Consider the following 15,869-nt stretch of genomic DNA (forward strand, 5'->3'; position numbering starts at 1 on the left):
AACACCCATGCTTTTGATGAATATCTTCATCTTGTCCTTCCATATACCAAAGTTTTCCCTATTGAACTTTGGACCTTCCCTCTTCATCATTTGGCTAGGATCTTTTCCTCAAGTGGTTAAGCTTGCAACATAGAGGACCTGGAGTGCTCTGATACCAATTGATAACTCAATGATGAACCACTAGTACCAAACCATTACTGAGAAGGGGCGGGGGGGTGAATCAGTACAAACACCAATATCATCCAAAACCGATTTGACAGCAAATTCTCCAAAAGACTAACAAACAAGGATATCAGTAAAATAGAGTGCAACCGGCAACATCCAGTATAGCTCAACCAGTCATGAACCGGTCACTCAATAAGATTTCCTCTTGGATAAATACCATAGTATCATTATATTCTCATGCATAAATAAGTAAACTTAACCATCAGATCTTCACAACTGTGAGTTCAATGTGTTTTATAGACAGGCATAAAACATAGAACCTTCATATGCTTAACAGGTAAGACAAAGCATCACAAGACAAAAGCATTTCACATGACACACTTATTTTTCATGTGGAAACCCAACTGGGAAAAACCACATTGGCGATTTATACCCACAAGCTGCTTTTTGAACTCTTTAGAAGTCCGCTCTGTTAGGAGCCTTGTCCGGTTAAGGACATTACAATATGTTCTGGTAGGAAACAATCCTATTAGGGATCACCTGGTTAAGGGTTAAACCCAATAGGGTCACCTTGTTAGAGGATTGCAAGAACTCAATAGCTGAAAGGATCTCCTAAGCTTCTCAGAACTCATTAGCCTTGAGTTACCTGGTTAAGGGATTTGAAACAAGTCGGTTAAGACCACCCGATTTAAGGGATTTTGAATGAAGCCAGTTAAGGCTACCCTATTAGGGGATTTTACAACTGTTGAAGTGGTTAGAAATCAATAGGTATTACAATGATTTGTTAACAACACTTAATGCTAATGCAAATCCGTTTAGGCTCCTCTTTTCCTTCTGCACATTCACTTTGCAGGTATCTCTTCTCTCCTATGGTCTGGCAAGAATCTCGTATCACTTTCCTTGGATACACACTCACAACTTTTGCCAACAACCTCAGATAGAAACCCAACATCAACCTTATAGGAAACATATAGGTTGGTAGCAAAAACCCTAAACCCTAAACCTGTTAGGTTAAGCAATTTAAATGGTTTGATCCTAACCGTTGAATCATACTACATTAAATGCAGCAATCTTGAATCAATCTCAAGACATTCTCCATCTTCCATTATCCACCGTTTTCATGGCGACTGATAACCCATCACTCATTATCACCATTTGATAGACTTCGCACTTTCCTGAGGTGGATAGGAATAGTCTTCTTCATGCAAGATCCTTCACGCGCATAGAGCTTATGTGGCAACACGATATGTCCTCCATCATACTGCTAACTCATCACACAAAGATTACTGATTGAGTCACTTGAGTTGCTCCAACCGGAAACCCCGAAGTGGAAGCTACCTACAACCTGGTAACCATATAGTGCTTCCATGTGCCGGTTCACATAACTACATGTTGGTTCACCTTGAACAAATGTGCCACTTCACTTGGCATATAAACCAGTTCATACATATGTTGGTTCCACTCTCTTCACCTATCACATGTGCCGGTTCTTACCATGTCTCATATTGACATCAATGACAACATACAATATCATTATGTCTTCATGCCAGTTTACATAAGGCTCAGGCCGGTTCACATAATGCCAACAGATGCATTAGATGTTGAGGATGGCACTCATAACATAGAGAAGGAGAAACAGGACAAAGAAGAAGCAAAGAAAGAGAAACAAAAGCCAATAGATGCATTAGATGTTGAGGATGGCACTCCTAACACAGAGAAGGAGAAACAAGACAAAGAAGAAGCAAAGAAAGAGAAACAAGACAAGGAAAAAGCTGAAAAAGAGAAGCAAGACAAAGAACAAATGACGAAAAAACAAGAGGAAAAGAAAAAGAAAGAGGAAGAGAAGAGAAAAGAAGAGGAGAAGAGAAAAGAAGAGGAGAAGAGGGAAGAAGAGGATAAAAAGAAGGAGGAAGAAAAGAAAAAGTAGGAAGAAGACAAGAAGAAGGAAGAATTGAAGAAGAAATAAGAAGAGGAGCAAAAGAAGAAAGAAGAGGAAAAGAAAAGAGCAGCAGATGAGAAGGAAGTAGAAAATCCAAACAAGCAGAGACTCCCAAGGCAACCAATGCTCAAGCCAAACTGGTTGACACCACCAGTCTGATTGACCTTCAATCAACAGATGAGTTTGAGCTACTATGAGGCATCAAATTGGCACAAGAAAGACTAGAAGAGTTGCGGAGGAAGAAGGAAAAGGACATCATACAAACTGCAGTTGACACCCTTACCAGTGTGATTCACAGTACTAATCTCCCTAGTACCGATTCCTCTCTGTCTAAGCTAAAACTCCTTTGTACAGTAGTAGAGGACCAAGTTCAATGCTTGGAAGATGTTGTTGCAGCCACTGCAAAGAAGAATCATGAAAAGGCACTCAACACTACCTTAGTCAAGAAACTGAATGATCTCTGGTCACAAACTTAAAGTAGCAGCAAAATATCAGGGGTGCTATGGATGAGGGCAAATTACTGTTGAGTAAAATCTGCCAACCCCATCTATTTTGTGTTGATGTTCTTAAGCAGAAAGATAAACTCCAATCGGAATTCCAGGCATACATCATCACCTTCAAGATTGCATATTATTCACTTACTACATATGAGCAAATGGTTCATCATTTTCAGCTACAGACTGCCAGGGTGGAATCAGAAATCTGCAACCGAACAAAAGATTTGCAGAAGCTTCAAGTGGTCTTATTACCCAAACTTTTGATTCTTCAAAACTATTTTCTCAATCTAGAAGCCATCACGGTAAATTGAGAGATGAGTACCATTAATGCTATGGAAGAACTGGTATTCCAGATGCAGATAGAAAGTGAAGTTGCTACCTCATTACTTGAGTCATGGACATTGGTCATGAAAACTTTTATGCAGGATTTTAAATCTGTTTTTGATAAGCTTTATTCCTTTTTGTCATAAACATTTACTCTATTTTTATATATAAGTAAAAAGGGGTTATTCTACATTACTTTGTCATTGTTGGCAAAGGGGGAGTAGTATTTAAAATTTTGGTGAATGTTACCATTTCATGTGTACTTTAATGTTACCTCTTTGGGGGAATAGTATACATTGTAATTTCTACAAAAAGGATAGTGTATATGCTTAGGGGGAGTAATTTTGATAATGGCATATTTTTTGTTGTTAAAACACTTAGATGTCAAAATTTTCCTGTGTTGCCATCAATGCCAAAGGGGGAGATTGTTGGAATTTTGATGATGTTTTAATTGTCATTGATGGATAGACACTTTCTTGATGTATGAGTTATGCTCAACCAATAATTGTTCCAACTGATATTATGTATTATAGTCTTTAGACTATCGGTGTTTTGCAGAAGATGTTTACTGGTCACAAATTCACTGAATACCTCAAGCGGTGTGGAGAACCCAAGCGGTATGAATACCTCAAGTAGTTCGAGGATCTCAAGCCGTGCGAAGGAAAAAAGTGATAGTTAACATTTTCCAGTCTTCATTTTTGACAACCAGTAATCGATATATTGTATGAACGGGTATTACTCTTTGATGACTTACCAACCGGTATTTATGTGATGAGTTATCATCCACCAACACTTTGGTGGTGATTTTGTGTCATGTTACCAAATGTGTCTAGATGTACTAAACCTAGGAACTTGTAGTTTAATCCTATTGGACCGACATGAAATCAGTTTCCTTTATAAGGACATCATGTCTAGGGTTTGTATGGATGAGAGATGTATGATGTATGAGAAGGTTATGTGCAATCTTTGCCAAGAATATTAGGTCTGTGTGAAGAGTTAGAGTATGGATATTTTGAAGACTAAAGTAATGTTGAAAGGCATTAACAATTAGCTATCAAGGATATAACCAAGCATACTGTGCTAGTATCTAGATGACTCACTTGTTGATTACTCACATCTTTGACAAGTCTGAAACCCTTAACCGGGTAGGCCTAGCAAAGCCTTTGTAAATCCTCTAGCAAGGTGGTTCACAACTGTAGATTTGAAATCCTTTAACAAGGTAGTCTTTAAAGGGACTTATCTCCTAATAGAGATCTAGATTCCTAATAGGATCTGTTCTGGTGAAGAACATTGTATGACCTTAACCGGTCTGGTTTCTATTATGGAGATAGTTACTCGTGAGTTTCTGCTCACCGTGGTTTTTCCCATTTGGGTTTCCACGTCAAATATCTTGTGTTATGGTGATTGTGGTTTTGTAGGCGAATGCTTTATTTTCTATTTGGTTTGCATTTATCTTAACTGGTTTATTAGTGAATTTGTTATACCGGTTATCTTCTAAATTGTTGAAGAGTTTGAGTTCAGTATTTTTTGGTATACTAATTCACCCCCTCTCTTAGTATTCATCATCTCGAACATGATGAATATCAAACTGCCTTAAGGGAAGTTCATGAAGTTATCTATGGCACTCACTTTGGTGGTCCTACCTTGGCTAAGAAACTTATTTGTATAGGATACTATTGGCTGAGTATGGAGACAAATACATATCACCTTGTTACAAAATTCAAGAAGTGGCAAATTCATGGTAATCTAATATATGCACCAGCTCGAGAGTTATACCCTTTAGCATCTCCTTGGAATTTTTGTCAATGGGAACTCAACCTTGTGGGAAAGATCCATCCATCCTCTTCTAATGGCTATAAAATTATCATAAATACCATTCAGTACTTTATAAAGTGTATTGAAGTCATAACCCTCACTACTATCATAGGAAAATAGATTACCTCATTTATCTTGAACTATATCATTAGTCATTATGAAATCCCTCTCTCCATTGTCATCAATAAGGGAAGACCATTTAAAAATTAGGATATCAAAGATCTCTGTGACAAATTCCACATCCAACACCATTTTTCCACACCCTAACACCCTCAAGAAAATGGCCAGGTTGATCCATCAAATAAAATAATCCTAAAAATATTGAAGAAGACAGTCATTGATGCTAGTCATGATTGGCATGTCTAGTTAAACCCTACCTTATGGGCCTACAAAATGAGTATTTAAATACCCACTAGTGCCTCAACTTATGCTATTATCCATGGTTTATAAGTCATCTTTCCCATAGAGGTCAAGTTACCTTATCTTCAAGTTTCACTAAAACGATTGATACCAAATGAAGATTACTATCTTTTCAGACTACAAGAACTTGAGTTGTTGGATGAGCGATGTCTGAAGGATTTCAATCATCTTAAGGCTTATCAAAAATAGATGTTTAAGAGATATAATCATGAAGTGAAGCCTTGTGTGTTTCAATTTGGTGATCTTTTACTAACGAAAAACCCTAGGAATCAACAAGGAGGAGAGAAGAAGGGTAAATTTGAACCCAACTAATTTGGTCCTTAAGTTATTATGATTACTTATTGATCAGGGGCATATCAATTATCCACATCCAAAGATGAGTTGTTAGATGATCCAATCAACAATATGCATCTTAGCCATTTTCATATTTAAGCTTTAGGAAAAACTCTAATGCAAGGGGAAAAAATACAAAAAAATCAAAATGGTTAAAAAAAGGGAAAATCAAAATCAAAATAACAATAAAAGTTGTAATGGCAAATTCTCTTCATATGCGATTTTGGCTCTTAGTGAATTTTCTAAACTCACATATCATGTGGCTCACTATCTTCTCCCCCCGTAAACAAAAGCAACCCTCAAGTGAAGATGACCAAATTTGGTAGGTGGTGGAGAGAAGAAATTCCAGATGAAATAGAATTTCCCACCATAACCTAGCAAACCCTAGATAAATATCCTCGACAACAATGCCCTACTCTAGTACATCCTCCTAGGCACTGCTTGAGGGTACCAAAAATACATTTTTTCCCCCTCCTTTTCTCCTCTGGTAGGACATCTCAATAAAATAGTAGGGCAAGCCAGAAAATTCAGAAAGGTGCTAAGCTATCGATAGCTCAAGGCAAATCCAACCTCAAAAGCCTCCTCATGGAAAATTCATAATAAAATTTCATCCATTCCGCATTGAGCGCAACATAAAGTTGAAGAATGCCTTCCTCCTCCAAACCATAGAGGTTGAAATCACATGATCAAGGTGGATTCAGTCACCCTAGAGAAGATTGTCATCTTTCATCAGAACAACAACTTCATTGCTAAATGGAGAGTTCCCTTTCATAACTTTGATGAAGTCAAAGATTGGTGGGAAACCAAATTCAACAAACTAGTAAGTATCTTCAATTTGGGCTCTCAATGTATATTAATCTCATGCACTAATTCGAGGGTTAAGAAGGATCTGCTCAGAAGTAAAGAAAAATTGCTTAATGGTTGCATATTTTACTGCATAGACTGGATTCCCAATTTTAATCCTAAAACCTTTTCCTTCGAGAGTTCCGTATATTGGGTCAACATTTGCCCTCTTCTAGTGGAATTTCATACACCTAAATTAATAGAATCATTAGTGGAAGGGTTAGGGAAATGCTTGGCTTTTACAGGCTCTTGGGATAACAACTATGAGAAAGATATAAAATATTAATCAACCTTAAGTCCACTAAACCTAAATTAAGCCTTGTTGATATAATTTGATTAGTAGGGAAGTGGGAGATATTTCCTTCAATTTATGATGACATCATTGACACCTTAGAATTGTTTATTTTCCATAAGAGTAATGGTATCAGAGAAACAAAAGTTAACCCTAACTCTGTTATTGGGAAAATGCACCTTAACAATAGCCAACTTCCCCTAGATCCCGAGCCTCAACCCGTGTCTCCTAGAAATATTTCTTCAGAAGGCTTTCCCTTGCCCAATAGATCTAGGGAGGACCTTCCCACTTCTGGCACATTACCTCACCCCTCGGCTCTGGCTCCTATGAAAGACAACATCACAAATTTCACTTCATTTAATATAAAAGAAGATAACCCTCCTTTGAGGAATATCACATTAGGCCCATCTCACGTCCCCATTGTGGAGCGTAGTTTGGCTGATGAATATTCTCACAAAGATTTTGATCATGCCCTAGAAAAGGAAGACTCAAAAGATTTCACTTATAATAAGGATCAGCTAGACCTAGTGTTTAATTCGTCTCCTCCCCCTCCTTCACCTTGGTTATCTTCCAAGATAGAGATTCATGGAGAGGCTCCACATGGTCTTAGTGAAGGGAAAAATATGGAAGATGACCCATTAGGTCTAGGCCTCAACATGGTGGGTAGAAACAAACCTGATTGTGGATCCTCTCAGAAGAAGAGAGGGAGAAGATTAAGTTCAGAGTTAAGACTTTTGGATGGGAAAGCTTTGGACCAAACCAAGCTTACAGATGTTTTCAATGTAGGGAGGGGGAAGTTCCCTCCAACATCACCATGAAGTTGTTATCCTGGAATGTAAGGGGTATAAATGCCCCTGACAAGTAGGGCATCCTCAAGCACTATATATTTAAAGTAAAAGTTGAAATCACTATTCTTCTGGAAATGAAGTTTGACTCTCTTGCAGGGGAGTCTTGTGGGATACATTTAGGAAAGTACAATTGGATAGGTGTCCCTACGATTGGGGTGTCTAAAGGATAAGGTATTATATGGGACCCCAGTCACATTTCTCTTTATATCATAGATATCAATAGTTCCTAGATGGGATTAGATATCAAATGCATTCATAATAACCTTATATTTAATTTGATCAATGTCTATGGTCCTATCCCGAATGACCTAAAATGAGTAGTTTGGGAGGAACTATCCTCCTTCATGAGTAGGAATAATAATAGAGATTATATTATAGGTGATGAGTAATGATGATCAGTAAATGCTCAACAGATACTGAGAGGGGGGGGTGAATCAGTATAGACAAAAACTTTCTACAAACCACTTTGACTACAAAGACTGCACTAACTAGTAAACATTATCACCATTCTAAATCAAGACACTATTGGTAAAACACAGTGGGACTATGAAAGACATAAACTGGTAAAACTTAGATCTTCACAAAACCTAATAACTCATTTTGATTTCACCCATATGCATAAGCAAGTAATACATTAGAAATATAAAGACCACTAGATCAGCATGCTTTTACCACTTAATAGAAAACACTAATCATCACATGAAAAAGCATTACACATGACACACTTATTTTTCATGTGGAAACCCAACTAGGAAAAACCATGGTGGGGATGAATACCCAAAAGTTGTTCTTTGAACTCTTCTGAAGTCTACTCTATTAGGAGCCTTGTCTAGTTAAGGACTTTACAATAGGTTCTTCTAGGAACCGATCTTGCTAGGGATCACCCAACTAAGGGATGGCTAAATACCCGGTTAAAGGTTAGAACCTTGTTGAAGGTTACCTCGCAAGAGGATTTGAAGAACTCAATGATTTTGAGTCACCCTGTTAAAGGATTTAAAAAAAACCTGTTAAAGCTACCCGGTGAAGGGATTTTCCAACTACTGAAATGGTTAGAAGTCAACAGGTAATACACTAATCTGATAACAACACTCAATACTAAGGTAGATCCACTTTAGTTCTTATACTTTTGCAATCACACTCTCCAGATCTCTACTCACTGCTCCAGTCTAGAAAGAATCAAGTATCTCTTCACTTCGATACACACATAGCATTTTCCAACAACTTTACAATGCAAATCATCATCGACCTTATTGTAGCGTCCTAAAATTGCAACACTTGCAATTTTGACTGCATTTCGGTCTTCACGATGGCGACGCAACACGCAACCTGAATGGAGACCCCAAAACTTGCTCGCGACACTGAAAACTGCATTTTTCAAGCACCCTGGCCTGAACCTCCTTGCACCCTGCTATCCCGGGAGGTGGGACCAGAGCGCCCAGCACCCTGGTCCCTCAGGACCAGGGCGCCTAGTCCCCAGGACCATGGCGCCCAGCGCCCTGGTCCCTGGGTCCTATTTTGGGCCCGGTCTCCTAAGGGGCTCGGGTCTTTTTGTTTGCAATTTGGAAATTACATTTCCTGGTCGGCCTAAGGTCGGGAAAATCAGTCTATCAGCCCTAAATGACAAGTATATAAACTACATTTTCCTCTTTCATTCGATATGATGGAAAAGGCATGGAAATTATACTCAAGCATTCAAGCATTCAAGCATTCCTTCAAGCAATTGATCATTTCAAGTCTCCATTCAAGGCTAAGTGTTGCATTCAAGACAACGATTCAACCATTGAAGAGGAGATCACTTACTACATGCTACATACAACATCTATACCTTCGCACATAAGGATACAAACATCCTTAGAACAAGGTATTAGTACTTGTTTTACAGTCATTTACATTTACAGCTCTTGCTCATTTCTTGGTTAATTCCAAAACTGGGGTTTGACCTAAAGGCAAACCCCTAATCCCTAACCCCCCAATCGTCTTCGCTTTTCTATGTGTAGGTTGCAGGTACGCGACTGAAATTGAAGATCTGGAATCCTTGTGCAGAGACGAACCGATCCCCCTTCGTTTGACGGATTTTTCGGAGGATCGTGGCGCTGGGCGCCATCGTCCCGACAACTTTTGCTCAAATTTGCAGGACAGCGCCGTATCGACATTTTACTGCTAATTCCAGGTCCGCAGCTTCATACTATATTCCTATCTCAGTTTATAAGCGAATCTTTGTCACTTTCTATGTATTCCTAGCTTAATTCTTCTATGCACATTCTTTACAAAAGAGGGTAGCCTTGCTTTCTTAACCCTTGAAACACATTTAGCATCCAATCTTGCATTGCGTGGGATTGGATCTTGTGGGTTTCAACCCCTCTTTTGAATGTAAAGTCTCTCCCCTAAGTGAAAACCATCGAATCCTAGCGAACCTCCCTTCCCTCTCCTCGGAGTTGGAAGAGGGGAGAACAACTAGGGTTCGATCGCGATTTTTTGCTTTACACTTATAGACAATAGATAGGTCGGTGGTATAAACCCTAAACCTTAAGCATTTAGGTTATCAATATAAACGGTCCAAATATAACCATTCAAACACATTGCATAGTCTAAACAATCTTGAAAAAATCTCAAGACATTCTCCATTGTTCATTCCTTGCCACTTCTGGAAGCTGATAACCCATCACGCGCTCTCAACCGTTTACTGAGACTTCACACATTCCCAAGGAAGATAGGATCAGTCTTCTTCATCAAGATCCTCAAGGAAATCCTTCACCTGCATAAGGATGACATGGCAACATGATCTGATCTTCATTTCAATTCTAAATCATCACAGAATATTGTTGGTCGAATCACATAGACTTGGAATGCATCAACCAAAAACCCTGAAACTGAGTCTACCGACTGGTAATCATACCAATGAAAACCCCAATACAAATTTTCTTTATACCAATTCACATTCCAATATACCGCTTCACTTTTTCATAGATACTGGTTCACATCATCATACCGGTTGTCTTGCCAATTTGCTTACTTCAATATACCAGTTCATACATCAACATATTGACACCAATGATAACATACAATATCATCATGTCATCACACTCTTCAGATATGCCAACAATCTCCCCCTTTTGCATTGATGGCAATATACAAAGATATCTCTCTTCTTCACATCTTCTCCCCAATACTGCAGATATCTGTCTTCTTCACATCTTCTCCCCAATATTGTAGATATCTTCTCTGCTTCACATCTTCTCCCCCTTTGACAACAATGCCAAAGTGGAGGCATAGACATCCACGTTCCATTATAGTGCTCTCCCTAAGGAGTAGCATCCTTCAACACATGGATCTTGAAAATATTTGACAATGCAATACTTGACTGATGTGGAGCACATACCTTTAGTTCACCTCATGAAGGGGAAACACCCCTAATTCACCTCTTAAATAGGTAAATGTAGCCTTTGGTAGAGGCTTGGTGAATATGTCTGCTAACTGCTCCTTACTGAAAACATGTTCCAATACAATCTCTTTGTTCTGAACTTTCTCCCTCAAGAAATGATACTTGAGCTTGAAGTGCTTGGTTCTAGAATGCAATACCGGATTCTTGGATATATTAATTGCACTTTTGTTATCACAAAATATGCTCACTAGTTCAAATATAGGGACTTTGAAACCACCTAGTATATGCTTCATCCAAATAGTCTAAGTGCAGTTCATAAATGCTACTACATATTCTGCTTTTGTTGTAGACTGAGAGATACAACTCTTCTTCTTAATCATCCATGAGAGTAATCTACCATCGAGAAAGAATGTATGACCAATTGTGCTCTTTCGGTCATCCACATTACCAGCCCAATTGACATCTATGAACACTTTGAGATTTAAATCATCACTGTAACGATACCATAATCTATAATCTATAGTTCCCTTAAGATATCTAAGAATCCACTTGACTACTACCAAGTGGGATTCTCTTGGACTTTTCTGGAAACATGCAGCAATGCCTAGTGCATGTGCAATTTTTGGTCTATTGTGTACTACATAGTGCAGCTTACCAATCATTAATTGGTATTCCTTCTCATTCACCAACACTAAGTCATCTCCTTTTGATAGTTTACAACCGGTCACCAACGGTGTACCAACCGGTTTGTTGTCTTCCATGCCAAAGGTCTTCAACACCTCTTTGACATACTTGGACTAAGTGATAAATATACCATCTTTCATTTGTTGTATCTGAAGTCCAATGAAGAACTTAATCTCTCTGATTAGTGACATCTCAGATTCCTTCTTCATCTCATCTGAAAAATCATGACTTATCTTGTCATCTCCACCAAAAATTATGTCATCAAAAAATACTTCACAGATCAGAATCCCATCTCCTTCTAACTTTAGATAGACATTTCTATCTTGACTTGTTCTTTCAAATCCAATCTTTACAAGATGTGAGTGTAAGAATTCATACCATGCTCTAGGTGCCTTCTTCAATCCATACAAGGCTTTATGTAGCCTACACACCATATCATTGTCTTCTGATAGGGAAAACCCATCTGGTTGTTCTTTATACACTTCCTCTTCAAGTATTCCATTTAGGAATGCAGATTTTACATCCATCTGATACACTTTGAATCCCTTGAAGGCTGCTTATGCAAGAAGAATTCGAACTCCTTCCAATCTAGCTATTAAAGAAAAGGTTTCTCCATAGTCTTCTCCTTCTTGAGAATATCCCTTACATACCAATCTGGCTTTGTTTCTTACCACTGTGCCATCTTCATTTAACTTGTTTCTAAAAATCCATTTGGTACCAATAACATTTTTGTGCTCGGGTCTGGGTACCAAAGACCATGTACCATTCTTTTCTATCTAGTCAAGTTCCTCTTCCATAGCCTTGATGCAGTCTTCATGTTTATGTGCCTCTCTAAATGTTTTAGGCTCAAATTCAGAGATCATGTAGGAATTTTCTCTGACCTTACTTCATTTAAGAATTCCTGCATCCTTATCCCCTATGATCTGCTTTGGATCATGATGTAGCTTTAAATACCTAGGAATGATTTTGGCTGATTCCTCTTACTTTTCCTCTTCATCCTCATCTTCATTTACATCTACATCTATTGGTGTAGGAGTACTATTGCTTGTACTTGGTTTTTTTATAACCGGTTCCCAAAAAGTTACAATTGGTTCATCTACCGCTTGCTCACTGTCGGTTTTCTCAGGTTTCTTAGAGGTTTCATGAACTCTTACATTGATACTTTCAACAATTCTCTGAGTCCTATTATTAAAACACTTGAGAGATTTGCTCTTGGTGGAATACCCTAAGAATATTAGCTCATCACATTTTGCATCAAACTTTCTCTGGTGTTCACTCCTCTTGATATAACATTTTCTACCAAATAGTCTAAACTAGCTTACCACAAAAGTCTTACTGGTTCAATACTCATAAGGTGTTTTATCCTTACCTTTCTTGATGAGTACCCGGTTCATAGTGCAGACTACAGTGCTCACTACTTCTCTCCAAAAGGTGTGAGCAACCTTCCCTTGAATCAACATTGTTCTAGTTGCTTCAACTACAGTCTAGTTGTTTCTTTTTGCTAGGCCATTCTGCTATGGAGTCTGGGGGCAGACAGTTTCCTCTTGATGCCATTCTCTTCACAATACTTATTGAATTCTCTAGAGGTGAACTCACCTCCTTGATTGGTTCTAAGGCATTTGATCCTCTTACCACTTTCCTTTTCAACTAGTTCTCTGAAGGCTTTGAACTTTCCAAAAGCTTCAAACTTGTCTTTCAAGAATGTGACCCATATCATTCTTGAGCAATCATCAATAAGAATCATAAAGTACCTATCTCCTTGAACACTCCTAGTTTTCATAGGACCACACAAATCAGTATGCACAAGATCAAGTAAATTATCTACTTGAAAGACATACCTTTGAAGGTTGAGGAAGACATTTTCCCTAGTTGACATTCTCTGCACAAAGGGTTCTCTAGTTTGTTCAACAGAGGCAATCTTCTAACTGCCTTGATCTTATTGGCCTTAACAATGTTATCAAAATTTACATGGTAGAGTCTCCTATGCCATATCCAACTGTCATCATACTTAGCCATTAGATATTGACTGATATTTTCATTTAACTAAAATAAGTTACCTTTGGTCTACATACCAGTAGCCATCAGTTCACCACTCTTTCCTTTTATTTTTCATACTCCATCTTTGAATTCCAGAGTGCGTCCATTATCATTCAGCTGAGAAACACTCAAGAGGTTATGCCTGAGACCTTTTACCCAATACACATTATCAGCACTGCTTTTTCCATTTAAAGAAATGGACCCTTTGCCTTTTACCATACAAGGTGCATCATTACCAAATTGGACTACACCTCCATCATACTCTTCCAAAGATAGAAACTTTCTTTGGTCACCAGTCATGTGGTGAGAACAACCACTATGAATAATCCACTCATTGGAATTATCAAAGCGGGAGACAAGAGCCTTCTTGTCGGATACATCTTCCTTAACAGCTACAAATACTATGTCTTCGCTTTCTTCATCTTCTGATTCATCATCAGTGACACCTTCATCAACTGCAACAAGACAGTTTCTCCTATTTCCTCCTTTAAACTTTTTGAACCTATCCAGTTTTTCCTTATTATCACTATTAGGACAATTTATAGCAATGTGTCCTATCCTATTGCAAGAAAAGCATTTCAAAGGGAGCTTACTTTTATATTTTCCAATTCCCTTAGGAAGTCTCTTGGCCAAAAGAGCTTCAAATTCCATCAGGATCTCCTCATCATCAATATCTCTACTTTATCTAGGTTCATAGCTGGTACTAGCTTCTTTACCCTTTCTAGATAGTGCAATAGATGCTTTAAAGGCTGAACCAGTCTTCTAAACACTATCATCATAACTGTTTAGCTCATATGCAGTCAACTTAGCACTAATAGAGTCAAGGCACACCTTTGTCTTATCAATAGATCTCAACTCTTGAATAGCGGTGACCCTTATTGCATAGACCAATAATAAGGTTCTCAAAACTTTGCTAACAATGGTGGAATCATCCATTGTACCTCCTGCACTCTTGATGTCTCCAACAACAGTTTTAATCATTATCCCATATTATTGAATGGTCTCTCCTTCAACCATCTGCATGTCTTCAAACTTTCCTCTAAGGATTTCTTCCTTAGCTTGCTTCACATGCTCATCATCACCATAGATAGACTCTAGAGTATCCCATACTTCTTTGGGATTGTCTTTTTCTAGAACATCTATAAACTCAACATCAGATAGGCTCCTTATAAGAGCTTTCATTACTTGCCCATTCTCCTGAATTTCTCTTCTTTGATCATCGGTGAGAGTACTGGTAGGGACAACATAAGTATTATCAACATAGCTCCAGTCTTGAGCACCCATTTTTTTAATGTATATCTTCATTTTGTCCTTCCATATGTTAAATTTATCTCTGTTAAACTTAGGACCTTCCCTCTTCATCATTAGAATAGGATCTTTTCCTCAAGCGGTTAAGCTTATAACATAGAAGACCTAGAGGACTCTCTGATACCAATTGATAAATAATGATGATTAGTAAAAGCTCAACATATACTGAGAGGGGGGGGTGAATCTATATAGACAAAAACTTTTTGCAAACCACTTTGACTTCAAAGACTGCACTAACTGGTAAACAATATCACCGTTCTAAATTAGGACACTACCGGTAAAACACAGTGGGACTGTGAAAGATAGAAACTAGTAAAACTTAGATCTACACAAAATCTAATAACTCATTTCCATTTCACCCATATGTATAAGCAAGTAACACATCAGAAATATAAAGACCACTAGATCAGTGTGCTCTTACCACTTAACAGAAAAAACTAATCATCACATAAAAAAGCATTACACATGACACACTTATTTTTCATGTGGTAACCCAACTAGAAAAAACCATGGTGGGGATGAATACCCACAAGTTGTTCTTTGAACTCTTCTGAAGTCCGCTCTGTTAGGAGCCTTGTCCAGTGAAGGACTTTATAACAAGTTCTTCTAGGAACCGATCCTGCTAGGGATCACTCGATTAAGGGATGGCTAAATACCCTGTTAAAGGTTAGAATCTTGTTGAAGGTTACCTCACAAGAGGATTTGAATAACTCCATGATTTTGAGTCACCCTGTTAAAGGATTTACAAAAAGCCTGTTAAAGCTACCCGGTGAAGGGATTTTCCAACTACTGAAATGGATAGAAGTCAATAGGTAATAGAGTGATCTGATAATCGTACTCAATGCTAAGGAAAATCCACTTTAGTTCTTATACTTCTACAATCACACTCTCCATATCTCTACTCATTGCTCCAGTCTAGCAAGAATCAAGTATCTCTTCACTTTGATACACACATAACATTTGCCAACAACTTTACAATACA

This window comes from Cryptomeria japonica, chromosome 7, assembly GCF_030272615.1.
Source record: "Cryptomeria japonica chromosome 7, Sugi_1.0, whole genome shotgun sequence".
Taxonomy (NCBI): Eukaryota; Viridiplantae; Streptophyta; class Pinopsida; order Cupressales; family Cupressaceae; genus Cryptomeria; species Cryptomeria japonica.